A 27837-nucleotide genomic window follows, 5' to 3' on the forward strand; every position below is an offset into this window, starting at 1 on the left:
CGTATCTTGGTGTACAGATTGGGATAAATCTTTGTGCCACGCGTCAACTTTTGAAAGATTTTTTTGCCAGAAAAGCTAGGAATGCGTATGGTTTAATAGTTGCGTTAAAGTTTAAATTTGACCGACGTATCCTAGCTAGCGTTTATACTGCATTTGCTGTTCCGCATCTACTTGCCCTTGCACCATTTTGGTCTCTTCTTACTGCTTCATATATTAGGGATATACGGAAGTGTTTATACAAGTCTGAGAAATATTTGCTAAGGCTGCCTCTCCGGACTAATAACAGCTCACTATCCTTGCGGTATGGAGTTGCAAGTCCAGTGTCCGCGGTAAACAAAAGAAGTAAGAGATATCAGAGGCAGATTATTGGTGAAAGAACCTCTGAAATTGTCCGTCCTTGATAATATGTTTGTTCTTGCATATAATCGCCCCTATTTGTAATTTTTTTTTTCTTATTGTCTGTTCTTCTCTGTTTGGGTTCGGTTTGTATTTGTCAGAATTTTTTTTTTTTTTCATTTTCTTTATTTATAATACATAAGTGTTGTATTTTAAATTTAGTATGGGCAATTAATTTATACATAAATAATATAGAAAAATTTGTTTCAGGAGGTAGAGCTTGATTTACGGTGCTAACCCTTCTGGTTTTGCGGTCAGCAATAAATTAGCCAGTGGCGGTTCTAGTCTCTCTTGTGCCCAGGGCAAAATCTTGATTATGGGCTCTCCCCTCTCACCGACAAAATTTTCAGGCCAAATATGAACAATGTTTCCATTAATTAATAAAATTATATATTTTAATTATTATTATTTAAATAACTTAAATTTTTTATTTATTTTTATTTTATTAATTATTTAGTAATTTAATAATTGTTTTCATTTATTTACTGCCCTTTCTACTTTATTTTCATAAAAATAAAACTTCAAACATTATAAAATGATTACTACTGTTAGATTATTTATTTGAAGTTTTGCACCCATAAAATTTCAGCTGCGCCTGGGGTAAGTGCCCCCTCCGTCCCTCCCCTAAAAGCACCTTCGAAAGTAGCTTATCATGGTAGAAACTTACTTAGTAAGCTCAAACACAATGCCCAATCTTCGTACCGGGTTTGATTATGGTGCATTTCTTTCTTTTTTTTTTTGCTTTAAAAAAATGGTTTTGCCATGGGTTATGCTTTAAAATAATACTAAATTTTAAGTTTAATAGAAGTACTGTAGGCGAAATGGATGCGGTGAGTCCAAAAATGATGGTCCTTTGTATCGTATCTCGCTAAAGCACCTTTTTAGCGTCACTCTCTCGTTTCTTTGTAATATAACATTTTTTAGGTTATTTTATTCTATATAATTAAATATTTTTATAATAAACACAATTGTTTTTTTTTTCAATCTTCGATTAGTTGTAAAGGAAAGACGGGTAGTTATAGAAAAAAAAATCTTATTGCCAAAAGCAATGTACCATCGAGGTTATTTTTCTGAATAACCGTCTTGAAGATTGGGTTTTTGCTTTATCTGTGAGTTTGCATTGTATTATTTCAATTTAATTGTGAATATTTATTTAATTTCGTAGTCAGTTGGGAAGCATGACCCCCCCCCTCCCTCAGGCAAAAAAATGATTAAGGGGCTAGGGGGAAGTCACTGGGCAATAATTCAAAACTATGTGGTGGGTTTTAGAAAATACCCCATTTAAATTGCTCATTGTGAGGAAGGACGTTATCAGGGATAAGAATAATACCTGAAGTCAGTATGCCTCCTCTTCCGTTCTGTTAGCTCACCGTTTTGTTAGGCGTTGTAAACTTTCAGAATAAGATCTGTAGCAGTAGCTGCTCTCGGCTGCATCGACTCCACGCGCAATATACATCTTCCCAAAAAACTGTTGCTAATATCTTGCTGCTGAATGACGTTTGCATAAGTTGGCCTTTTTTTACTTTGCTTTGGGAATTTATTTGCATAAAGTCTTGTGACTTTTGTTTCTTTCCAGGTGTGTTAAATTGAACACAGATCTTATCACCTGTCATTTTTCTAGATTAGAGAAGGGGTTGAGGCTAGGGTGAGAGGAGCACTTCCAAATTGAAGATGAGCTCAAAGAAACCGTCAAAGGTCAATTCAAATCATGGGCGGTGACATTTTATGAAAAGGATATTGCAAAGCTTGTTCACAGATATGACAAGGCCATCAATCATCAAATTAGAGGAGTAATTAGTTGTTTATATTCACCCGTCTTTCCTTTATGGGCAATTTTAAGTGGAATAACCCTCATAAATGGTGTTATGGTTGAAATGAGTTAAAAAGATACCATGATTCCCAAAATGCTGCCTGTTTGTTAGTATTGCGTTTATTTTCGGTGTGATTATGAATTTACCTGTTTTTTGTAATCAAGAGCAAAGAAAAACAATACTGGGTAGCATTAGACGTGGTATTAAAATTGAAATTGATACCGTTTTCGGATTCTCAGCGTTGTTTCTTTTTATTTTCTAGAATAGGCTTACTTGTAATGCTAATGAAAAATGTAGTCTTAGTGTAGAAGAACTATGAAAATATTGGAATTCTGAAAAGGCGGTACTACAACCCAAAATGAACTGTTGAGAACGAAACAAAGTAAATCTTTTCATTTCAGGGCCAAAAAACACAAAACTTGTAATAGTATTGGTTTTTCAGCGAAAAAAAGTGTTCTTAGTTTAACTAAACCTATTACACTATCTGCTGTTCAAAACGTATGAAGAACGGATTTTTATTTTAGTTAAATTATTTTAGTTAAATTTAACAAAATAGTTTAGTTAAATTTAGCTAAACGTCGTAAAATGAGATTGTGATCTTCTGGCAACCTGGAAAATTAGAGGAATAGCCTATTTCCGTATTTCATAGTCTTGTCAGTCTTGCATTGAAAAAGTCAGAAACGTTTGATGGAAATTCAAGTATTTCCTGTGAAACAGAACATGCTTTGTTTGGATGTTTTTCTTTCTCTTTACACTGTAATAAAATATGCAAAAGATTTGAATAAATTTTTGTTTAACTGTGGGGAAGCCTATTGAGGTGTCTGAGAAATGAACATCTCGGCCAACGTTTAACGAAATATATATATATATATATATATATATATATATATATATATATATATATATATATATATATATATATATATATATATATATATATATATATATATATATATATATATATATATATATATATATATATATATATATATATATATATATATATATATATATATATATATATATATATATATATATCAAATCAAAGGTAATAGAATACACAGCGAATAAATAGCGTAACAGAATAGACCAAATAACGAATGGCACAACCAATGTCTTTTTTTCTTGTATAGAATGGACAATCTTGTGTTGTAAAGGAGGCTGATTCTATGGCAAGTTTGGAAATCTAATGTCCTTTTTGAGCAACAAAACGGATATGTGCTGTACTCCAATTAACCTGCCAAACATCGGCTCAAAATTTAAAGATAAATATTTTAACCAGGATAATAAAAGAAAGCATGGAAGCGTCCTATAGTGATATGATGCTTGCCACACTGAGTTTGGTGGGGTGTTCCATCCTGGAGGTTTTGTAGTTTGCATTGTGAAATTATTAAGCAATGTTTATGGGGATCTTTATGGAATCTTCACTTCGAGTTTTAACGATCTTGAAACTTTTCTTAGAAATGTTTCTTTTTCTTTTCAGTCCCTTATAGATCCATTTACTTAAAGATGAAGTAATTATTTTCCTTTTTTCCAGAGCTGCATCCCCTCCTTGCCTCCAAACCTTCGAACGACAACTCCAGCTATAGTGGGACGCGTGCTGGTCGACCACCAAATTCCAAGAAAGGTGACAGAGCTAAACCAGGAAAATAAACTTCAAAACCAGACATTGCAATGGCAACATCTTGTATACTGTAAATACTAATTTTTATAACGCCAAAAATAAATTTAGTTGTAACCTCAATATTTATATTTTCTCCAGTTTTGGTGTTTTTCCCTTTTTAAGTGCATATTAGGAATTGTAATTCAGTATTTTAAATACAAAGGTAATGGACCCTCTTACATTTTCAAATATCGGTCGTTCGAAATCAGGACACATTATGTACGCTAGTTTGATTTTTAATAAGATTGGTACTAATGAATCAAATGGCTGGATTTTTGAAATTGATGAACTTCGGTAATAATTTGAATTGATTAAAGTCTAAAACATTTGCTATATTCCAGTGCTGTCTTAGGGCCAACTTATCCCAGAAAATTCAACAAAGTTCCTATAGCAAAGATTCTTCCCTTCACTGAATCGATTAGTTATATCTTAAATTTTCACATCATCCACACACCTGTGTGGTCATTTTTCATTTAGTTTTGCACCTGTGAAATCGTTATGCTTGAATTTTTGGGTGGTCTAAATAGTATGTGGCGTAAGTTTTTTTTTACCTAGTAACTTGATTTTTACCTAGTAACTTGAGTATGTAGACAAGCAGTCTACGTACTGACGATGCCGTAGCTTAAAGTCCCTACTGACAATGTTTTTAGCTTCTTCGTGTGATTTTATTCATCCTTTACTAATTGCAAGAATGATCAGTATTAATTTCTCATCAAGTTAAAATCTTGTGAACATTGTATTTAGTTGCTTACAGGAAAATTTTTAATTTTCGATTTCAAATTATAATAACTCTCCATAAGGTATGAATGCCATTAGCGATTGACTGAAAACCAAATAAATATCTGAATTAACAGTTTTGTTTAGCCAGATTTCCTATACGTTTGAAAGGAATGTATTTTAATGAATGAAGTCAACAATAAATATCTATCGTGATTTTGGCTATTAAAAGGAAATTGATTGTTGCAATAACACTCGTATCGAAAAAACAAATTCTGGGAAGTTTTATCAACATTTTGTGTTTTTAAGTTTCAATAAAAAAGAAAACCGTTGAAGATATTTTTTCAGTACAACACGGAAGAGGTTCTGGTGTTTTGGGGGTTTGAGAGACAGCTAGATCAACCTTATTCATGAGTTTCTGTTCATCTTATGCTTGGCTTCTTTATTCTTTGTAATTTCTTCTCGTTATTGGTTTCATCTCTTCATTCAAAATAAAGTCCAATCTTTTAATGTCTAACATCTTGTACAACTTATATTATTCGTGTTTTAAGGCTGTTGGCATAATTTTGTGCCCCTGTCCCTGAGATAAGAGCCGAACTTTGAAGAAAGTCAAATATCATTTGTGAAATAAGCACTTAATCACTTTTGATTTGAGACTTGTAAGTTACTGCATTAGCCTCAGATTTGTAACTTCAAAAAACTTGAAGTTTCTTTGAAAAACCTTGAAGATTCTTTGAAAATCAAATAGTATTTGCAAAATATGTAGTCAATTTGCTTTGATTTTTGAAAGTCAGATTGCGATTTTAATTTTTATTGATTCTTGATGATCTTGAGTTCAAAGACGTACAGCGTACTTATTACTGCGGATCTGGTCGGGAGGGGTGATGACGGGGGCACAGGCCCTAGGGCGTCTACACTGTGGGCCTAGGTCCTGCTGTGATCCGAATGATTAACATTCAATCATTTAGCTTGTTAATCATGAGCTAAAAGAGGTACAATGAGGCTCGAGTTGTGCGCAGTTGTAAGTGGTATTGCTAGAGGGAGAAAGGGCCCTACTTTTGGCCCTCCTATGACGCAGATTGAGCATCCTTGTATGACTCTGGTTTCAGGAAGGGGTGGTACATTCAACATTTGTTTAATATATATTAATCTTTTTCGAGTTCAGAAGTAATTTAAGCCTCAGGCGAGCTTAAGGGTTTTAATGAAGCGTTTAGTTATTTTTCACCATTTCCTAAATTAAATTTAAAAAAATAAGTTTTTATTAGCAAAAGTAAAGAGTGAAAATATGTCTTCAGCAGAGTAAAAAAGATAACAAACGATATAATGAATAATCAACTAAAATTTTAAAGAAACATCTTGTTAAAAATGAAATACGTAATGAACTTCTAGTTTACAGAAAATAAAATTAATATTTAACTGACACTAAAAATGAACATAAATTATAATATAAATTAACGACGGAGTCTTCTTTGCTGTACCCCAATTATAATTAAAAAGAAAACAGATACTATAAGACAGATATTAAAGTAAAAAGAAGACGATATTTATATTAGACTTTGTAAAAAATGAAACCAATAATTAAGTTAGAATGTACGAAAAATGAAATTGATAGTCCACTCAAACTCAAAACAAACAGAAAGTATTAGATATATCAAATGGGAGATTTTCTCCCATGTGCTCCCATTATAGCGCGATTGTCATTTGCGCTTTACTGAAAGCATGTTTTAAGTAATTTCTCTTTTATTATTACAGCATTGAAAAATAAATAGAGTAGCAAAATCTCTCGAAATTATTGCGATTACATTTGCTAATGTCAATCTAGTTCCATCAGGCTAATGTGCACTAAAGTTGTTGTATTATTTCTTCATTCGAAACCTACTTCATTAAAATGCATAAAAGCTCTAGTCATCAACTCCAAGTCACAGCTGCTTGTGGCCCTAAAGACGCTTCTGGGTGATGCTGTCACGACAGGACTATTCATTAACTGGAAAAAGACGAGGGTCATGGTAGTGCAGCCAAAGTTTGACGCCGACAATTCTAATTACTTTGTTGCCGGAAACCAAATCGAAGTGGTTGACCACTTCATTTATCTTGGTTCTATTATATCATCGGATGGCTGCATCGACCTTGAAGTTGCTGCCCGCACGGCCAAGGCCTGTGCCGTCTTCGGTTCACTGAGCCATATTTGGAAGAAGCCAACGATCAAACGTACCACCAAAATGGAGATCCTTGGAGGGTCAGTCTATTCGATCCTGCTATATGGAGCTGAAAGTCGGCCTGCAACTGCAGCTGTCCGGCGCCGTCTCAACACTCTTCAATCTAAGTGGTTTTGGACAATCGAGGGAATCCGATAGACAGACTTTGTCAGCAACAACTACCTATGAAATATGACTTCCCAGTCACCTTTGTCACACCTGGTTGTCGAGCGTACACTACGTTGGTTTGAACATCTTTTCCGATTGCCTGCTGACACTCTGGCTTAGATTCTTTATGACTTTGAACCAACCAGTAGCGACTGGAACCGTCCAAGAGGAAAATCCAAGTTCCGGCTGAGTGACTGTATAGGAAATTTCCTGGACCAAGTTGGAATTTGGCTATATCCGCCCCTCGTGGAGAAGGCTGACGACGCTCTCAACGCCACCCCGGTATGAGGGTTAAATAAGTAATCATAAAAGAGCCGAAAAGATTCGCTAATGTGAAACTTCACTTCAAAGAATAAAATGGATTTCTCTAAAAATAAAACTTCATTTTCTAAAGACTAGTGTGGGTTCTGCGTCACTGCTGTCATGGTAGTGGGAAACAAATTTTTATTTGGAAGTTAGGGATAGTGATGAATTTTTGGCATCTCTGTTGAGCGACATTAGTTTAAATAAACAATTCAAACAAATGAATTAAAAAAGTCTCATTGATTACGCAGAAAGAAATAATAAGGTGAAAACAGTGCTCTACTCTAAAAAATATGAACCTATTTTTCATTACAAGACGAGTATATTGTTAATCAGATAATTTACCATCTCTGGTTGTTGACAATAAAGACCTCTATATAGAAGGAGAAAAATACGATAAGTAAAGAAAAAATGAAAAAAGTCATCTGCACGATTTTGTCTGAACGACTGTTTTAATTGATAAATTTATAATTATTATCTCAAACAGACTTTATTGTTAGTGAAGTGAATTCAATAAATGTGTTAAGACTCTTAAAATATGAAGAGATTAGTTATAAAAATATGGAAGTTCAAAGTCCTTAGAAGTGTGAAAAAGTGAAATATGTTGTGGTTCTTCGATAGGGAAGGGTTTTGTTGTCAAAAAAACAAAATAAAAATGGTGAAAAAAAATATTATTCTTGAAATATGAAGGGTAAAATTTGTTGACATTCCATAAATGCGAAAAATCTGTTTTGCCAGATTGTGAAAATAACTTGATGAATTGATTAATATTGAAAAACAAGCTTTAATTCTTGAAATCAGAAGGGATTTTGTGATAAATTCAAAAATTCAAAGGGATATAAAAAAGAAAATGAAAATTTTTTTGAGATTTTGGATTGGGAAGAGTTTCGTTATCAAAAAATTAAACAAGAATCATGAAATTTGGAAAAAAAGTGTTATTCTTAAAATATGAAAGGTGACACATGTTACCATTCTGAAATTGTGATGGCTTTGCATTGTCTAATTTTGGAAATATCTTGGTAAATGTGGAATTTTGAACAACTCTATTTTTTGAAATGTGAAAGTTTCAGCTATAAATCTGAAAATTCAAACTTTTAGAAGAAACAAAATTTTAATTTGCTCAGATTCTTAAAATATAAAGGGCTTAGTTATAAGCACAAGTGGAAATTCAAAGGGTTTGGAGGAAAAAAAGTGAAATTTGTTCAGGAACGATTTGTTGTCGCAAAACGAAATAAGGATTGTAAAAGAAAGAGGTTATTCTTCAAATGCGAAGGGCAGTGGTGCTTCTAGGCCTGAAGAGTGAAGTTGGCTGCTCCCCCGCCCTAGTTTTTTTTTACGTCTGACCTTAAATTCCGTTTATTTTATATTTTTACACTCCTATTAAGGTACCTCCCGACCACCAGATTATGATACCTAAAGCCGCTATTGGTGAAGGGTTAAATTTGTCAAGATTCTTTAAATTTGCAATGTTGTCAGATTGTGAAAACAATTTGACTAATTTTGGAATTTTGGAAAAAATTGTACGTTGCTTTCGCGCTGTTGAATTTTCCGTTGTTGAGTTTCCCTTATTGACTGGGGAGGGTTAATTTTGGCCAGATTAGATTTCTTTAGTGGATTGTGGTGTCTTAAGTTCTATTTTTATGATCTTCAACCTGATTTATATATGTGTGGGGTGATAATTTGTTGATTATAAGGCATGTTGATATATGAAGGATGACTCACCCGTTGTCAATTGTCCCGTATTGCCTGAAGAGTCGTGTGTTCTATACAAAAAACACGAGAGGAAAAAAAAATTCCCAAAGGAGTTGAAAAATTTTTTGTTTTTTTTTTTCCGGGTGTCAAAAATATGGAATTGAGCAGTGAGGATGTATAACCGCCCTTTTTGAAAGGTTAGATTAGATTGTCATTAGTATTTGAATAAAATCGGACTCGGAAGAAAGATAAAATTGGGCTTGAAATAAACCATGAAATAAATAAAAGGTGATTAGATTGTAGTAGGGGTGTAGGCAAATACCATTTAAACAAAATCGTGCCGAAAATAAAGATAAAATTAGCCTTGAAAGAAAATGTAAAAAAACGTTTAAAGTGAAGAAAAAGATGTGGAGTGGGAGGGGTGCAATGAGAATGGGAAAGCAGTATTTAAAAGCATGACTTTTTCTTATTGTCGGAGGGACGGAATTCACCGGGATTTCATATGTCCTTACTCTGCCTCTAAAAAACTCAAATATAATCAAAAGGAAGAAATGAAAGGAAAAATACTAAAATATCAAAGTTAAATTTTATTATTATTCTTTAGATCTGAAGCCTTTGTCTTGTGCAATGGCAAAATTAATATTGAATAAATGGGGAATTTTGATAACAAAATGAAAATAAAATATCATTTTTGAAACATCAAAAGATTTGCCAGATAAATAGGAGTTTTAATTGCTCTTCGAATGCTTAGGTAAAGAAAATGTAAAACAAATTAAAGATAGTTGGATTAAAGTAGGGTTGTAGGTAGATGTCTCATGTTGTCGGTAGAATTCACTTTCGCTAGTATTAAATAAAATCTCACTCGAAAGAAAGATGAAGATAGCATCAAAAAAAGATGTAAATTCATAATAGCCGACAAGATTGTAGCAGGACTGCGCAAATATCAGGTTTCGTTGCTATTAAACTAAAATTGGCCTTGAAAGAAAGACGAAATAAACTGGAAAAAAATATGAAATACATTAAGTGCATAAAGATATGTGGAGGGGTATAAAATAGAGGGTGTTTGCGTCGAAGGCACCATCAGAACCTTTTAAATAAAATCATTTAAAATCTAAGGAAAGACAGGGAAGGTAAAATATTGAAATATAAAATTAAGATTCTTTTAGTGTGAAGCCTTTATGCTTTCAAATTGTAAAACTACATAGAAGAAATGTAGAGTTTTTAAAAAAAGAATGAAGGGATTTGTTATATGAATAGATGTGTTAATTGCTCTTGGCATGAAAAAAAATCGCTTCAAAAATAAAATAAAAATTTGACATTAAATAAAAAGAATTTGTAGAAGGAATTTTTGAAGAAGGGAATATAGCATACCAATCCACATTGAAGTATCAAAGGATATTCAAATACAAGTATTTTAGCTTCGTAGCTAAAAAGCAGAATTTTCTAAGCTTTAGGTCAATGTCTTGGGCGAGTTATCATTAATTTTTTAATAGAGTCAAAAGCAACAAAAATATGAAAGATTTAATCATAAAAATCTGAAAAAAATTCTTTGGAATAAAATTTGAAAACAAATAAGAGTTAAAAATGATTATAGAACAATAAATAAAATAAAGGCTTTTACCCAGTCTTGTGGAAAAAAGAATTTGTCATTAATTTTACATGATAAAAGAAATGTAAAAACAAATTCTTTGCAGTGCATGAAAGATGTTGGAGTGGGTACAGGCTCCATACTAACTTTATACACCATCACCCTTACCGTTTAGCCCCGATGTAATAGGAAATTATAGGCAGCACGATAGCGCTGCCTGAGTAAAGAACGATATTTTCACTTTTTTTTTTTTTAGGCCATGGTACTTCGTATAGAAGGAGTTATCGTAGAAACTTCGAAAAGGGTTCATTCGATTTGAAGTTTAGAAGACTAGTGCCCTTTTCAATAGTCAAAAGTCACTGGAGGGTCACTAACCTCCCTCCCATGCCCAGTATTTCCTCAAACACTTCTGATCGAAATTTTGAGATAACCATTTTCTTAAACGTAGTTGAAAGGTCGGAAAATTATGTCTTTGAGGATGACAACGCCCCACAGCCGTCAGGGAGAGAGTTGTAAGTTATGCCTTGGGGCATATAAGGTTTTTATAGAAAGTGTTGTTGTTGAAACTTAAAAAAGGGCTCGTTCTATTGTAAATTGAGAGGGCTAGTGTCCTTTTTAATAGTCTAAAGTGATTGGAGGGCAAATGCCCCCCCCTCCCGAAGGCCCCCCATTTTCCCAAACAGGTCCGATCAAAATTTTGATTTAGCTATTTTGTTCAACTTAGTTGAGAGGTTTGGAAATTATGTATTTAAGGATGGAATCCCGCCCCCCGCCACAGCCCGCAGATGACGGGGGGGAAGGGGTGCGCGGGTGGCTGAGGATTGGGTTATCGACAGAGTTGTGGTAGACGTTCAATATGGGCCCCTTCGCGGGGAAATTGAGAGGACTAGTGCCCTTTTTAATAATATAAATTTATCACAGGACAAATGCCCCCCCCCCCTCTACGCCCATCATTTCCCCAAACACTTCCGATCAACATTTTGAGATAGCCATTTTGTTCAACGTATTAAAAATGTCTTGAAATTATGCCGTTGAGGATGACCCCCCCCCCCCCTTCCACAGCCCGCAGGTCAAGGGGTGTAAGTTATACCCTGGATAGTGTTTGGCGATATTGATATATCAGACCAAAGGTTGATATCGAATAAGGAAACCTATTAGGCCTATCGACACCGATATTTTTAGGGGGCCTCTAACCCCCTATAAGCAGTATAGCATAAATGTACGCAAGACAAACAACGATATGTAGGCTACACCATATAAACCGACCAGAACAAGATATATTCTGACCAAATGCTATACTATAGATGTAAGACCCCTGAGGGAGTAAATCATGTCAGTAGATACTGATTACATTGAATTTATTCATCATTAGTAATTTCATGATACCAAAGCTATGAGGCCCTAGCAACCATCCATAAGAACCAGATTCAATATAAGGACTGATTTTCAATGTAATTCATATTAGTAAGAGAATAGAAATCAGCAAGAGAACAGTTTGATTATACTCATTTATTTGATAAGATATATATTAGCAAAAATAAGTGCTTTGTTTAGACTATTGGAAGTTGATAGTGGAGCTGGTAGCAGCAATGATACAGAGACGAGAGCACCAACCGTAGCAGTAGAAATTGCAAGAGGATCTCGACTAAGCCTTGAATGGGATGATATGTATGCAAGATGTGTGATATCCTTGAGCAAATTCAAATTGGAGGTACAGTTATGCTTTGTATGAAAACTTGATATACTGCATATAAATAGACTTCAAGCTGCTTTAATTACAATAGTGAAATATTTATTATTGTTATAATTATATATAGTAAAAATGTTTCTAAATCCAAAATGTTTTTCTTTTCTAGTTAGATATTTTATAGTAGGTTACCGAATATTCTTGAAGTAAAAATAATCCTAGTTAGTCTGAAGTCAGTTGTGAGATTGTTAAGATTGAAATATGGATGAAAAATGTGGATTGCTTATTCAATTCCAGTGTAAAAAGTTAAAGTAAGAGGACAAAAATAATTTCGTGATCTTCACTTCTTTTGTTGATTTTTTATTTATTTATCTATTATTTTATTTTTAACTATAACCTGGATTTTAAAAATGAAGAATCTTAATGTAAGTCATTTTAACAAACTCAGGGAGAGTTTGGTCAAGGCACTACAGATGGGGGATTAGTAGAGAGCCAGGTATTACTCCAAGGGGAGAGACGTCACAGCTAGATAAGAGTTTTATAGTTCTCTTTGTTGGTCAACATGTTTGATGTGTTTTGGATACAGACAGAAGTTCACATCATTGCTGGATAAGAGTGTCTAACGGGACAGGATCAATGACACCTATTTCAAGGTCAATGGATTTCATAGTTCTGTTTTTGATGGTTATATGGTTTGATGGTTATTTGATGTTGTTTCATGATTCTGTTCGTTGGTCAACTTGTTTGATGTCTATTGGATACAGACAGAAGTTTACATCATTGCTGTATATTAGTGTCTAACGGGACAGGATCAATGACAACTATTTCTAGGTCAATGGATTTCTCTTACATCGCAATTCAGCCTTGAGATTTTGTTTATAATGAATATGCTTCGTGGTTAAAGTAACCTATAATTTCATGACACAATGGAACACTCATCGAATATTGTGGACTTGGAAGCTTCACATATTTATAATTTGATTTATTTTTATTAAATTTTATTGTTTTTCACAAATATAAATCATTTTTTTTTTTAGCCATCACATTTAATTAATCGCCATTTACCCCCCCCCCTAAACAAACTAAACAATCCTACCAATTAATAGTGAAGATCATTAGTAAACACTATCTTAGTACTCTATGTAAACCACCACCACCTTCCTCCCCCATCACCCCTTTAACACAGTGACTTTACGTTATTACTAGACAAGTGTCTTCTTTCCTTGATGTGTTTAATACAAACAGAATCGGCTCTCTTAGCGATATAGACAAAGACTGTGTGTGAATATTTCTCAAAAGAGGTTATTTCATAAACAAACTTCACGCGTGTTAGGTTAGGAAATTATCAAAAACAAGGGTGGCTTAATCAGCTCAGTAAAAAGGTTAAAACACTAATTATCGCAGGGGGTTGAGAAAAAGATACATACCTGCCATGAGAAGGTTTATTGAAGTGCGGCTCTATTATAAATAATCTAAATTGATACATCTTCTGACCCTAGAGGAATAATGATAGTTTTTAAGCTTTTAAGTACAGCTCATTTTGCTTTAAATGCGTTGCATCTCTAGGAATGTAATTAATTTTTTTCTAAATGGTAAAAATAGGAACACTCATTTCTAACATATGACTACTTTTTGACGGGTTTATTTCTTGAATGGAGTGCATGTATTTAAATTTTTTCTAAATGGTAAAAATAAGAACAATTATTTCTAACATATAACTACTTTTGACTTATTTATTTCATGCATAGAGTGTATTTAAATTTTTTTTATAAATGGTAAAAATGGGAGCATTTCTACCATAAAGATACTGACTCTCGCAGTGTATTTCTCGCAAATTTTACATTTTGCTTTGCTGACAAGGGGGTCTTATTTAAAAGCGGGAGGGACTTCTTTGGGCAATGGCAGATGCTTTCTAGACAAAATTTTGCCTTCCAATGAACTTTGCTTTTCTTCTGTAGAAGGGGGTACAAAATTTTTCTTCTGTAACAGGGCATTATTTTATGCTAAACTTTATTTCTTTTCTAGGACAATTTTGAGCAATGCCCCCTCCATCAAAGAAGGCGAGAACAACTGATAAAAGCCCTGTGAAGGCGTTAGTTGTTCAGTATGGCCGTTGGCCAAGACCTTCAGCTCAGTGTACCACCTCTATAAATGGCTATAACCTTGCTGGTCTATCCGCCCTCTATCAAGCATTGTCAGGGTCTTCACCCTCTATACGAGGCGAGAATGAGCCTCCTTCAGCCCTAAACCTGCAAGCTGCAAATCATAATTTAAGTTTAAATTTTATTTTTCGCTAAAGATTGTTTTCTCAAGTCAATTTGAAGGGCAGAGAATTGTGTCGGTAAGCATAATTCCAGAGTCGGGTGACAGGGTCACCCGAAACTGTTTCCACCGGCTGATATTCGTGACTCCTGCAATTCTTCATATGATTTTGTAGCTTTATATCGTGTGTGTGAGTGTATGTGTGTGTGTGTGTGTGTGTGTGTGTGTGTGTGTGTGTGTGTGTGTGTGTGTGTGTGTGTGTGTGTGTGTGTGTGTGTGTGTGTGTGTGTGTGTGTGTGTGTGTGTGTGTGTGTGTGTGTGTGTGTGTGTGTGTGTGTGTGTGTGTGTGTGTGTGTGTGTGTGTGTGTGTGTGTGTGTGTGTGTGTGTGTGTGTGTGTGTGTGTGTGTGTGTGTGTGTGTGTGTGTGTGTGTGTGTGTGTGTGTGTGTGTGTGTGTGTGTGTGTGTGTGTGTGTGTGTGTGTGTGTGTGTGTGTGTGTGTGTGTGTGTGTGTGTGTGTGTGTGTGTGTGTGTGTGTGTGTGTGTGTGTGTGTGTGTGTGTGTGTGTGTGTGTGTGTGTGTGTGTGTGTGTGTGTGTGTGTGTGTGTGTGTGTGTGTGTGTGTGTGTGTGTGTGTGTGTGTGTGTGTGTGTGTGTGTGTGTGTGTGTGTGTGTGTGTGTGTGTGTGTGTGTGTGTGTGTGTGTGTGTGTGTGTGTGTGTGTGTGTGTGTGTGTGTGTGTGTGTGTGTGTGTGTGTGTGTGTGTGTGTGTGTGTGTGTGTGTGTGTGTGTGTGTGTGTGTGTGTGTGTGTGTGTGTGTGTGTGTGTGTGTGTGTGTGTGTGTGTGTGTGTGTGTGTGTGTGTGTGTGTGTGTGTGTGTGTGTGTGTGTGTGTGTGTGTGTGTGTGTGTGTGTGTGTGTGTGTGTGTGTGTGTGTGTGTGTGTGTGTGTGTGTGTGTGTGTGTGTGTGTGTGTGTGTGTGTGTGTGTGTGTGTGTGTGTGTGTGTGTGTGTGTGTGTGTGTGTGTGTGTGTGTGTGTGTGTGTGTGTGTGTGTGTGTGTGTGTGTGTGTGTGTGTGTGTGTGTGTGTGTGTGTGTGTGTGTGTGTGTGTGTGTGTGTGTGTGTGTGTGTGTGTGTGTGTGTGTGTGTGTGTGTGTGTGTGTGTGTGTGTGTGTGTGTGTGTGTGTGTGTGTGTGTGTGTGTGTGTGTGTGTGTGTGTGTGTGTGTGTGTGTGTGTGTGTGTGTGTGTGTGTGTGTGTGTGTGTGTGTGTGTGTGTGTGTGTGTGTGTGTGTGTGTGTGTGTGTGTGTGTGTGTGTGTGTGTGTGTGTGTGTGTGTGTGTGTGTGTGTGTGTGTGTGTGTGTGTGTGTGTGTGTGTGTGTGTGTGTGTGTGTGTGTGTGTGTGTGTGTGTGTGTGTGTGTGTGTGTGTGTGTGTGTGTGTGTGTGTGTGTGTGTGTGTGTGTGTGTGTGTGTGTGTGTGTGTGTGTGTGTGTGTGTGTGTGTGTGTGTGTGTGTGTGTGTGTGTGTGTGTGTGTGTGTGTGTGTGTGTGTGTGTGTGTGTGTGTGTGTGTGTGTGTGTGTCTGTGTGTGTGTGTGTGTGTGTGTGTATGTGTGTTTGTACTTATAGAAGTATTAAAATATATGAATGAAAATATGAATAAAGTACGAAAATAAAATCCGGTTGTTTGAAATTGTAAGTTGGAAAATTACACAGCCATATAAATCTTCAAAATGCGTATATATATATATACGCATGACGGGTCCTTTCGCTACTGGTTGGTTCAAAGTCAAAAAGAGTCTAAGTCAGAGTGTCAGCAGGCAATCGCAAAAGATTTTCAAACCAACGTAGTGTACACTCGACAAGCAGGTGTGAAAAAGGTGACTGTTAAGTCATATTTCGTAGGCAGTTGTTGCTGACAAAGTCTGTGCATCGGATTCTCTTGATTGTCCAAAACCACTTAGATTGAAGAGTGTTGAGACGGTGCCGGACAGCTGCAGTTGCAGGCTAACTTTCAGCTTCATATAGAAGAATCGATTAGACTGACCCTCCAAGGATCCCGATTTTGGTGGGACGTTTGATCGTTGGCTTCTTCCAGACATGGCTCACTGAACCGAAGACAGCGGAAGCCTTGGCTTTGCGGGCAGCCACTTCAAGGTCGATGCAGCCATCCGATGATATAATAGAACCAAGAGAAGTGAATTGGTCAACCACTTCGATTTGGTTTCCGGTAATTAGAATTGTCGGCGTCAGACTTTGGCTGCACTACCATGACCTTCGTCTTTTTCCAGTTAATGAATAGTCTTGTCGTGACAGCATCACCCAGAAGCGTATTTAGGGCCACGAGCAGCTCTGACTTGGAGTTGATGACTAGAGCTTTTATGCATTTTAAAGAAGTAGGTTTCGAATGAAGAAATAATAAAGAACTTTAGTGCATATTAGCCTGATGGAACTAGGTTGACATTAGCAAATGTAAATCTCAATTATATTGAGAGATTTCTCTACTCTATTTATTTATCAATGTTGTAATAATAAAAGAAAAATTACTTAAAACATGCTTTCAGTAAAGTGCAAATGGCAATCGCGCTAGATTGGGAACACAAGGGAGAACATTTTCCATTAGAAGATTCTAATACTTTTTGTTTGTTTTGACTTTGAGTGGACTATCAATTTTATTTTTCTTACATTCTAAGTCAATTATTTGTTTAATTTTTACAAAGTCTAATATAAATATCTTCTTATTTTTAATTTAATCTATGTATTATATTATATTTTTTATTTTTAATTATAATTGTGGCACAAAAAAGTAGACTCCGTCGATAATTTATAATATAATTTCTTTTCATTTTGAGTTTCAGTTGAATATTAATTTAATTTTTTTGTAAACTAAAACTTCATTTTTGGTTTCAATTTTGATAAGTTGTTTCTTTAAAATTTTAGTTGATTATTCATTATAACGTTTGTAAACTTTTTTACTCAGCTGAAGACATATTTTCGCTCTTTACTTTTGTTTATAAAAACTTGTTTTTATAAATTCAATTTAGGAAATGGTCAAAAATAAATAAAACTTTCATTAAAACCATTGAGCTTGCCTGAGGCTTAAATTACTTCTGAACTCGAAACAGGTTATATATATTAAAAAAATGTTGAATGTGCAAACCCTGTTTGAAATCAGAGTCATACAATCGAGGCTCATTCTGTGTCATAGGAGGGCCAAAAGTAGGGCACTCGCTCCCTCTAGTATTACCACTTATAACTGCGCACAAATCTATCCTCAGTGTACTTCTTTTAACTCATGATTAACAAGCTAAATGACTGAATGTTGACCATTTGGATCACAGCAGGAGCTAGGCCCACAGTGCAGACACCGTAGGGGCTAAATAATTTCAATAATTTCGGAGACCACACTGGCTCGACCACTAATCCTCGTTTTTCTCTTTTTTTACTTTTGTTTCGTTTTACCCTCGAGGCTGTGCCCCCTTCAACACCCCCTTCCGACCAGCTCCGCAATAATAAGTACGCTGCTCGTCTTTGAATTCAAGATCATGAAGAATCAATAAAAATTAAAATCGCAGTTTGACTTTCAAAAATCAAATCTAATTAACTACATAGTTTGCAAATACTATTTGATCTTCAAAGAATTTGGTACTTCAAGGCTTTTGAAGTTACAAATCTGAGGCTAATGCAGTAACTTACAAGTCTAAAATCAAAAGTGATGAAGTGCTTATTACACAAATGATATTTGACTTTCTTAAAAGTTCGGCTCTTATTGCAGGGACAGGGGCACACAATTATGCAAATAGCCTCAAAACAAGAATAATATAAGTTGTAAAAGATGTTAAACATAAAAAAAGCTGAATTTATTTTGAATGAAGAGATGAAACATAGAACGGGAAGAAATTACAAAGAACAATGAAGCCACGCCTAAGATGAACAGAAACTCATGAATAAGGTTGATCTAGCTGCCACTCAAACCCCCCAAAGCACCAGAAACTCTTCCGTGTTCTACTGAAAAAATATCTTAAACGTTTTTCTTATTTACTGCAACTTAGAAACAGCAAATGTTGTTAAAACCTCCCAGAATATGTTTTTTCGATACCAGTGTAATTGCAACAATAAATTTTCTTTTAATAGCCAAAATCACGATAAATATCTATTATTGACTTCACTCATTAAAATATATTCCTTTCAAACGTACAGGAAATCTGGCTTAACAAAACTGTTAATTCAGCTATTTATTTGGTTTTCAGTAAATCGCTAATGGCACTCGTACCTTATGGAGAGTTATTATAATTTGAAATCGAAAATTAAAATTTTTTCTGTAAGCAACTAAATTCAATGTTCACAAGATTTTAAATTGATGAGAAATTAATACTGATCATTCTTCCAATTAGTAAAGGATGAATAAAATCACACGAAAAAGCTAAAAATATTGTCAGTAGGGACATTAAGCTTATTCGTCTGTAAGTAGACTGCTTGTCTACATACTCAACTTACTAATTAAAAATCAAGTTACTAGGTAAAAAAAAGGTACGCTACATTCAGCATGGGCACTGTTTCTGTTTACTGTTTCTGTTCTTTTTTTAAAGTACCTGTTTCTGTTCTGTTAATGCAAAAAAACAGAAACAGAAGAGAAACAGATGACCTGTTTTTTATTTACATGTTCTTCTATGTTTCTGTTTTTATAATAGCTATTTCGTGCCTCTGGATATTGGGTTTTCCCTAACTAAACGCTCCATGTTAATGGGCAGCCTCAATCTTATGAGGTGGGTGGAGCCCATCCCAGGGACTCTCAGTATCTAGGCAAGTCCTAGCTCTAATTATATCCCAGGCCTAGGGTTAGTTGGGCCTGCAACCCTCCAGTCGAAAATTTTATCGCACCAAAAAATGATGATACTGCCTCGGATGACCTGACCCCCCTTTACCTTCCACGACCCCAGCATGTCCCTGGACCGATTTCAGACCATCGAATGAACCTTATTGACGAGGGTGTGAATACGACTCGCCACCTGGAACTTACTCACACTCAACTTTCCTGGAGCTAAATCAATGCTTGCCTATGAGCTAAAACGCTTCAATGTAGCTGTGGCTGGCCTTACGGAAACCCGCCTTGTCGGAAGAGAGTCCGAGGATATTGGTAAAGGATATCACCTGATCTGGTCTGGTGACCCAAAAAGCAAGACAAATGGTGTAGGCCTCGCGCTGAACGCTAGAGCCAAGAGAAGCCTTCTCTCCTATAAACAAATTTCAGATAGAATACTGATGGCTCAGCTCCAGCACAAGCATGGAAAGTGGACAATTATTGTATGCTATGCTCCCACCAATCCTAGCCCTGCGGAAGTGAAGGATCTGTTCTATGCGGAGCTCTCAGCGACCCTGTCTAGAGTCCCACCCCACGACATCATCACTCTTCTGGGAGACCTCAACGCGACGGTAAATGACAGGGAGGGCGTGTGGAGAAGTGTTCTCGGCCCCGTGACTCCAGATTCACTGAATGACAACGGACAAAGACTCCTCCAGCTCTGCACTGTGCATAATCTGGTTATTTCAAACACGCTCTTTCAGAGACTAGATATACACAAATACACTTGGTATAGTAATGACGGCCAGACAAAGAAGATGATCGATTATGTTATGATCTCGGGTCGCTGGCGCTCGTCGATAACAAATTGCTGGACTTATAGGTCGGCCGAGCTTGGAAACACAGACCATAGGATGGTAGTCGCCACACTCAGGCTACGCCTGAGAGCACAAGGACAAGAAAGACGGCCTCCCAAGCTTGATCTGAGTAGTCTGGCTACATCTCAGATGCAACAGAAGTATGCTCTCGATATCTCTAACCGGTTTAGCTGCCTCCAAGTTCTGGACGACCCTGAAGTAGCCTAGAAGTCGTTCAAAGATAACACACTCAAGTCTGCTGGCAGTACCATTGGCCATAGCACACACAAGAATAAACCCTGGATATCCCAGGAGACTCTGTCTGTAATCAAGCTGCGCCGGAAGGCCCGTTTAGCAAAGAATATGCCAGAGTACAGACGACTCAATGGCCTGCGCAATAGCCTATTGCACAGTGATAGGAAGACCTTTGTCGACAAGAAAGCCAGCGATCTTGAAGATGCCTCGAGAAAAGGAGACACCTGCTCCCTCTACAAACACCTCCGCGAGCTGACGGAAGGGAAGACTTCCACCGTGAGTCGTGTTTTTTCTGCTGACGGAAGCATGCCGGATGACGATGCAGGCCAACTCTCTGCCTGGAGCAGTCACTTTTCAACGCTTCTGAATGCCGAGGCAGTTGCTCATCCCGACCCTGATCTGATTGAAGCAGCAATGACCACACCCGAGGCTACTTCCTACCTCATATCGCAACCGTTTACCACCTTTGAGATCCAAAATGCTGTAAAACGGTTAAATAATAATCGAGCCCCCGGCGTCTGTGGTATTTCTGCAGAACTCCTCAAGTACGGGGATGCAGCGATGATTCTGTGGCTCCAGATAATCTTCTCAGCTGTATGGACGACGGAAAGCATACCGAATGACTGGCGTGCTGGCATCATATTGCCGCTCTGGAAAAGTAAGGGCAGCCGTCAAATCTGCTCCAACTATCGTGGGATCACGCTTCTCTCCTTTCCTGGTAAACTCTTCGCCATATCACTCCTAGACAGGGGTTCTATCTTTTTGCGTAGAAAGAGAAGAGTTCAGCAAGGCGGATTCATGCCCGGCAGGTCGACGACGGAGCAAATGTTTACTATGCGCCAGTTGATGGAGAAGACGTAAGAGCTTCACAAAAAGCATACATCGCGTTCGTGGGCTTTAAGGCTGCCTTCGATTCTTTTGATCGCCGTTCACTTTGGCTGATACTAAGAGCTACGGGTCTACCCAAGAAATATTGCTCACTCTTTGAAAAGCTGTATGAGGATATGGAAAGCTGTGTGCAAGTCAATGGAAGACCCAAGGTTGTGCCGCTGCTCCTAAGCTTTTCAACTGTGTCATAGACCATGTTATAGCCAGCATGATGAATCGCCTTCAATTTGGTCTTTAGTTTGGAGACTAGGTACTCTCTGATGCTGACTTCACTAACGACATAGCGCTAGTTGTAAGCACTGTTGATAAGATGACCGAAGCTCTCCAGGTGCTTTCAGAAGAAGCTTCAAAAGTTGGACTGAAGATCAACTGGCAGAAAACCAAAGTTATGCTCCTTGAGCCCCCCACGGCCCGTTCTACTGTAAAGGAAGTCAACATCGGAAGCAACCGAGTAGATGTGGTTGAAGACTTCACTTACCTGGGATCTATTCTGTCGAATGATGGCTTGATCACAAAAGAGCTTTCATCTCGAATTGCCAAAGCTTCAGCACTTGTTGGGAGGCTTAACAGCATCTGGCGGAAGCCAAACATAAGCCGCTTTACCAAAATGCGCATCTACAATGCGTCAGTCAGCACCGTCCTGCTGTATGGAGCGGAGACGTGACCAGCTGCCAAATCTATCCTCAGCGCCGTCGATGTCGCTCAGATGAAACATCTCCGAGGAATCGAAAGACTTCACTGGACTGACCTCGTTAGCAACCAGACTCTCCTATCACGTACGGCTCAAACTCCTTTCTCAACGCAGCTTTCCCAGCGTACTGTTCGGTGGTACGGCCACCTCCTTCGCATGCCACGCGACGCCCCAGCACGGGTCGCATTTGACTTCGACCCCACCATACACGGATGGAAACGACCCAGAGGACGCCCACACACTAGGTGGAAAGACAAAGCCGATGAATTCCTCACCCAAGCCCACATCCCGGTGGAAGAAGCTGCGATCCTGGCAAGCGATAGGTCAACCTGGAGGCGCCTAGTCTCATCGTTCTCTACGCCGAACCCTCGGCAGGAGCCTTAAGTTAAGTGAAGTATTTCGTCCTGTTTCTGTTTTTTTCCTACCCATTTTTCTTCTGTTTCTGATTTTATTTAAGTGATACGAGAATGAAATATTTGAGGATTTTGAACTTACAAAATGATTTTTAAAACATAATTTGAAATTGTGTAGAAGCGTGGTTACGCCTCATGTGATTTCTAGAATTGGAACGTAAGTAAAATGATGGAACTCAGTCTGTCAAGCGTATCAAATAGTGCTGCTTGATTTTTTCAGCTAGGCATAATTTGGGAATTGTTGTAATATTTTTGTTGTTTTTTGCTTATGCTTTTGCTTTTGTTACTAAATGTAGGAGCCGCCCCCCCCTAAGGAATATGTGCGATACACGCCGTCCTTACTATTTTAACTCCTTTGTTTAGAATAAATTTGTCAATTTCGTCAATTATTGGTACCATTGTCACATTGGGTCCCCCCAAGATTCTGCTCAATGGTGGCCTTGTCACATTAGGCCTCGCCAGAGATTTTACTTTAGATCCGCCCCTGAATGTTAAGACGGTAAAGGGGCAGTTTAATTCCACTAAAACGACGTATTGCTTACAGAATATTATTCCATCAATTGAGCAACATGAGCAGGAAAGTTGAACAGTCCAGGAGAACTTTAATCTAAATGTATTTATGGAATTTATGCTTCTAAATAACATTGATTTGCTGCGATTACCGTGCTGACCTATACATGATAAATAATGATTATTAATTTGTAAAATTCTCTTAAAATGCTTAGTCAGAGAGCAATGTAAATGTATTGAAGTCTTGTCCAGTAGAACTTATATAGTCCAATAGAACTTATAACCCTTGCCCTGAGGGTTATGGGAGAGTGTCCTCCTCAAATACATATTTTCTATCTAGAAATCAATTACGCTGAACAAAATGGCTATCTCAAAATTTTGATTGGAGCGGTGTGGAGGACTGATTGGGGTGGTGCGGCTAGTTGCCCTCCAATCACTTTCGAGTATTAAAAAAGGTCCCGAGCACTTTGAATTGTCAATCGAATGAGCCTGTTTTGTAGTTTCTACGACAAAGCCTTCTATAAAAAAACTAAGCGGCCCCCAGGGCATAACTTAAACCCCGTGCCCTGGGGGCTGTGGGGGAGTATCTTTCTCAAAAATATATTTTCTATTTGGAAATCAACTTCGCTTAAAAAATTTGTTTTCACAATTTTTTTTTTGGTTGGGTTGGGGTTTTTGTTGGGGGTGGGTGGGGATAGTTGCCATCAAATAAATTTCTAATAATAAAAACGGCACTAGAACTCTCGGTTTTCAATCAAATGAGCCCCTTTTGAAGTTTCTACGACGACCCTTTTCATATGAAGTGCCCTGCTCTAAAGGACCAAAATAATAAATGATGCATTGTGCCAACATCCTTCTTATATGCCCTCAGGGCATAACTTAAAACCCTCACCCCGAGGGTTGTGATACGCCGCGCCCGGGGCGGGAGGAAAAAAAACATTGTGCCCACATTTTTCAGTACTTAGGCAGCGCTATCGCGCTGCCTATGATTAGAAATAAGGAATGGTCGCATGTCTACTCTTCTTATTCTATATTTCACTAATTCATTATCCTCTGTGTTACCTGCTTTGCTATTGGGAGCTTTCTTTAGGGCACCAGCCTGACTTGATATATATTTTTTTGAGTTTGTTTGTGTTTGCTGTCTAATACACCAGCCGCATGTACTTTATTTTTGTGCACATCAATTATATCCTTAATTTTAAGATTGTATATATATGTCGTGGTAGAGACTCCCATTTCCTTTAGAGACACTTTTCAGAACTTTCACCTGATACTTTTTGTGATTCCTTTTTCAAATGGGATACCCAGAGAGATAGCCTAGAAGTTTTAGTTGGAACATCTAAGTCGTCATCAGAAGATGACGTCATGCTTTTCTTAGGACAATGGTTGATTTTACGATTTTTTACAAAATTAGAAGCACCTTCCAGTAGCCTACTATTTTAAAAATTGCACCTCCACCCAAATATCTGACCTCTTTTACCTCACTGGCATAACTAGGGGGAAAGGGACCAATTGCCTCCTGAGCTGTTTTGTTGGCACAATAAGCCAAAGAATCTGTCTGCTTATAAAAGCAAAATGACATATCCCAACTACGGTTTCATAACAACTTAGACCATTTGAAGCACAATGTTAATTTTTAAGATAATTAGCTTGTCAATAATTGGTATTTATGAGACAGATACATGAAATAAATCACCGCTTAGTGTTAATTTTTTGAATTTCTTTCGCTGTATGGTAAAAAAATACTGTGTTCACCGGAAGATTGGTATCCTACTGAATGAGAAAAGTATATCAGCATTTTATAAGAATTTGTCCCCTCCAGAAAATCAGCTAATTTCAACTCTAGACTTTTCCTTGAAAGGATTTCTGTTGATTTTATTCAGGGATTTATTTTAGTAACATGAGAAAAAGTATATTTGGCTATCTTGTTATGTTGATGCAAAAAAATATTTGCTAGCAAAAACTTATATTTCTACTGGACAAGACTTCAATACATTTACATTGCTCTCTGACTAAGCATTTTAAGAGAATTTTACCAATTAATAATCAGTATTTATCATGTATAGGTCAGCACGGTAATCGTATCAAATCAATGTTATTTAGAAGCATAAAGTCCATAAAAAAAGTTAGATTAAAGTTCTCATGGACTGTTCAACTTTCCTGCTCATGTTGCTCAATTGATGGAATAATATTCTGTAAGAAATACGTCGTTTTAGTGGAATTAAACTGCCCCTTTACCGTCTTAACATTCAGGGGCGGATCTAAAGTAAAATCTCTGGCGAGGCCTAATGTGACAAGGCCACCAATGAGCAAAATATTGGGGGGACCCAATGTGAAAAAGGTACACATAATTGACGAAATTGACAAATTTATTCTAAACAAAGGAGTTAAAAAAGTAAGGAATGAGGGTATAGGAAAAAATCCTTAGGGGGGGGCGGGTCCTCCATGTATTCACCACTGCAAACACTTACGCAAAAACCTACAATCATCTGACTACAAGTCCCAAATTATGCCTAGCTGAAACAATCAAGCAGCACTATTTGATACGCTTGACAGACTTAGTTCCATCATTTTACTTACGTTCCAATTCTAGAAATCACATGAGGCGTAACCACGCTTCTACACAATTTCAAATTATGTTTTAAAAATCATTTTGTAAGTTCAAAATCCTCAAATATTTCATTCTCGTATCAATTAAATAAAATCAGAAACAGAAGAAAAATGGGTAGGAAAAAAACAGAAACAGGACGAAATAGCTATTATAAAAACAGAAACATAGAAGAACAGGTAAATAAAAAACAGGTCATCTGTTTCTCTTCTGTTTCTGTTTTTTTGCATGAACAGAACAGAAACAGGTACTTTAAAAACAGAACAGAAACAGTAAACAGAAACAGTGCCCATGCTTAATGTAGCGTAACTTTTTTTTTACCTAGTAACTTGATTTTTACTTAGTAAGTTGAGTATGTAGACAAGCAGTCTACTTACAGACGAATAAGCTTAAAGTCCCTACTGACAATGTTTTTAGCTTCTTCGTGTGATTTTATTCATACTTTACTAATTGGAAGAATGATCAGTATTAATTTCTCATCAATTTAAAATCTTGTGAACATTGAATTTAGTTTCTTACAGAAAAAATTTTAATTTTCGATTTCAAATTATAATAACTCTCCCTAAGGTACGAGTGCCATTAGCGATTTACTGAAAACCAAATAAATAGCTTAATTAACATTTTTTTTAAGCCAGATTTCCTGTACGTTTGAAAGGAATATATTTTAATGAGTGAAGTCAATAATAGATATTTATCGTGATTTTGGCTATTAAAAGAAAATTTATTGTTGCAATTACACTGGTATCGAAAAAATATATTCTGGGAGGTTTTAACAACATTTGCTGTTTCTAAGTTGCAGTAAATAAGAAAAACGTTTAAGATATTTTTTCAGTAGAACACGGAAGAGTTTCTGGTGCGTTGGGGGGTTTGAGTGGCAGCTAGATCAACCTTATTCATGAGTTTCTGTTCATCTTAGGCGTGGCTTCAGTGTTCTTTGTAATTTCTTCTCGTTCTATGTTTCATCTCTTAATTCAAAATAAATTCCACTTTTTTTATGTTTAACATCTTTTACAACTTATATTATTATTGTTTTGAGGCTCTTTGAATAATTGTGTGCCCCTGTCCCTGCAATAAGAGCCGAACTTTTAAGAAAGTCAAATATCATTTGTGTAATAAGCACTTCATCACTTTTGATTTTAGACTTGTAAGTTACTGCATTAGCCTCAGATTTGTAACTTCAAAAGCCTTGAAGTACCAAATTCTTTGAAGATCAAATAGTATTTGCAAACTATGTAGTTAATTAGCTTTGATTTTTGAAAGTCAAACTGCGATTTTAATTTTTATTGATTCTTCATGATCTTGAATTCAAAGACGAGCAGCGTACTTATTATTGCTGAGCTGGTCGGAAGGGGGTGTTGAAGGGGGCACAGCCTCGAGGGTAAAACGAAACAAAAGTAAAAAAAGAGAAAAACGAGGATTAGTGGTCGAGCCAGTGTGGTCTCCGAAATTATTAAAATTATTTAGCCCCTACGGTGTCTGCACTGTGGGCCTAGCTCCTGCTGTGATCCAAATGGTCAACATTCAGTCATTTAGCTTGTTAATCATGAGTTAAAAGAAGTACAATGAGGATAGATTTGTGCGCAGTTATAAGTGGTAATACTAGAGGGAGCGAGGGCCCTACTTTTGGCCCTCCTATGACACAGAATGAGCCTCGATTGTATGACTCTGATTTCAAAAAGGGGTTGCACATTCAACATTTTTTTAATATATATAACCTGTTTCGAGTTCAGAAGTAATTTAAGCCTCAGGCAAGCTCAATGGTTTTAATGAAAGTTTTATTTATTTTTGACCATTTACTAAATTGAATTTATAAAAACAAGTTTTTATCAACAAAAGTAAAGAGCGAAAATATGTCTTCAGCTGAGTAAAAAAGTTTACAAACTTTATAATGAATAATCAACTAAAATTTTAAATAAAAAACTTATCAAAATTAAAACCAAAAATGAAGTTTTAGTTTACAAAAAAATTAAATTAATATTCAACTGAAACTCAAAATGAAAAGAAATTATAGTATAAATTATCGACGGAGTCTACTTTGTTGTGCGACAATTATAATTAAAAAGAAAAAAGATAATATAATACAGAGATTAAATTAAAACTAAAAAGATATTTCTATTAGACTTTGTAAAAATTAAACCAATAATTGACTTAGAATGTAAGAAAAATAAAATTGATAGTCCACTCAAACTCAAAACAAACAGAAATTATTAGAATCATCTAATGGAAAATTTTCTCTTGTGTTCCCAATCTAGCGCGATTGCCATTTGCACTTTACTGAAAGCATGTTTTAAGTAATTTTTCTTTTATTATTACAACATTGAAAAATAAATAGAGTAGAG

At 36.5% G+C, this 27837-nt stretch overlaps 1 protein-coding gene across 1 annotated transcript in view; it reads left to right on the forward strand.

Annotated features, from left to right (window-relative positions):
* Positions 1 to 27837, forward strand: part of LOC148949329 (retinoblastoma-binding protein 5 homolog) — a 327298-nt gene that overhangs the window by 57022 nt on the left and 242439 nt on the right. The window lies entirely within an intron of this gene.

The sequence above is a fragment of the Artemia sp. Qi Xiang Cuo genome, chromosome 8 (genome assembly GCF_049724085.1).
Source record: "Artemia sp. Qi Xiang Cuo chromosome 8, ASM4972408v1, whole genome shotgun sequence".
In the NCBI taxonomy this organism is placed as follows: domain Eukaryota; kingdom Metazoa; phylum Arthropoda; class Branchiopoda; order Anostraca; family Artemiidae; genus Artemia; species Artemia sp. Qi Xiang Cuo.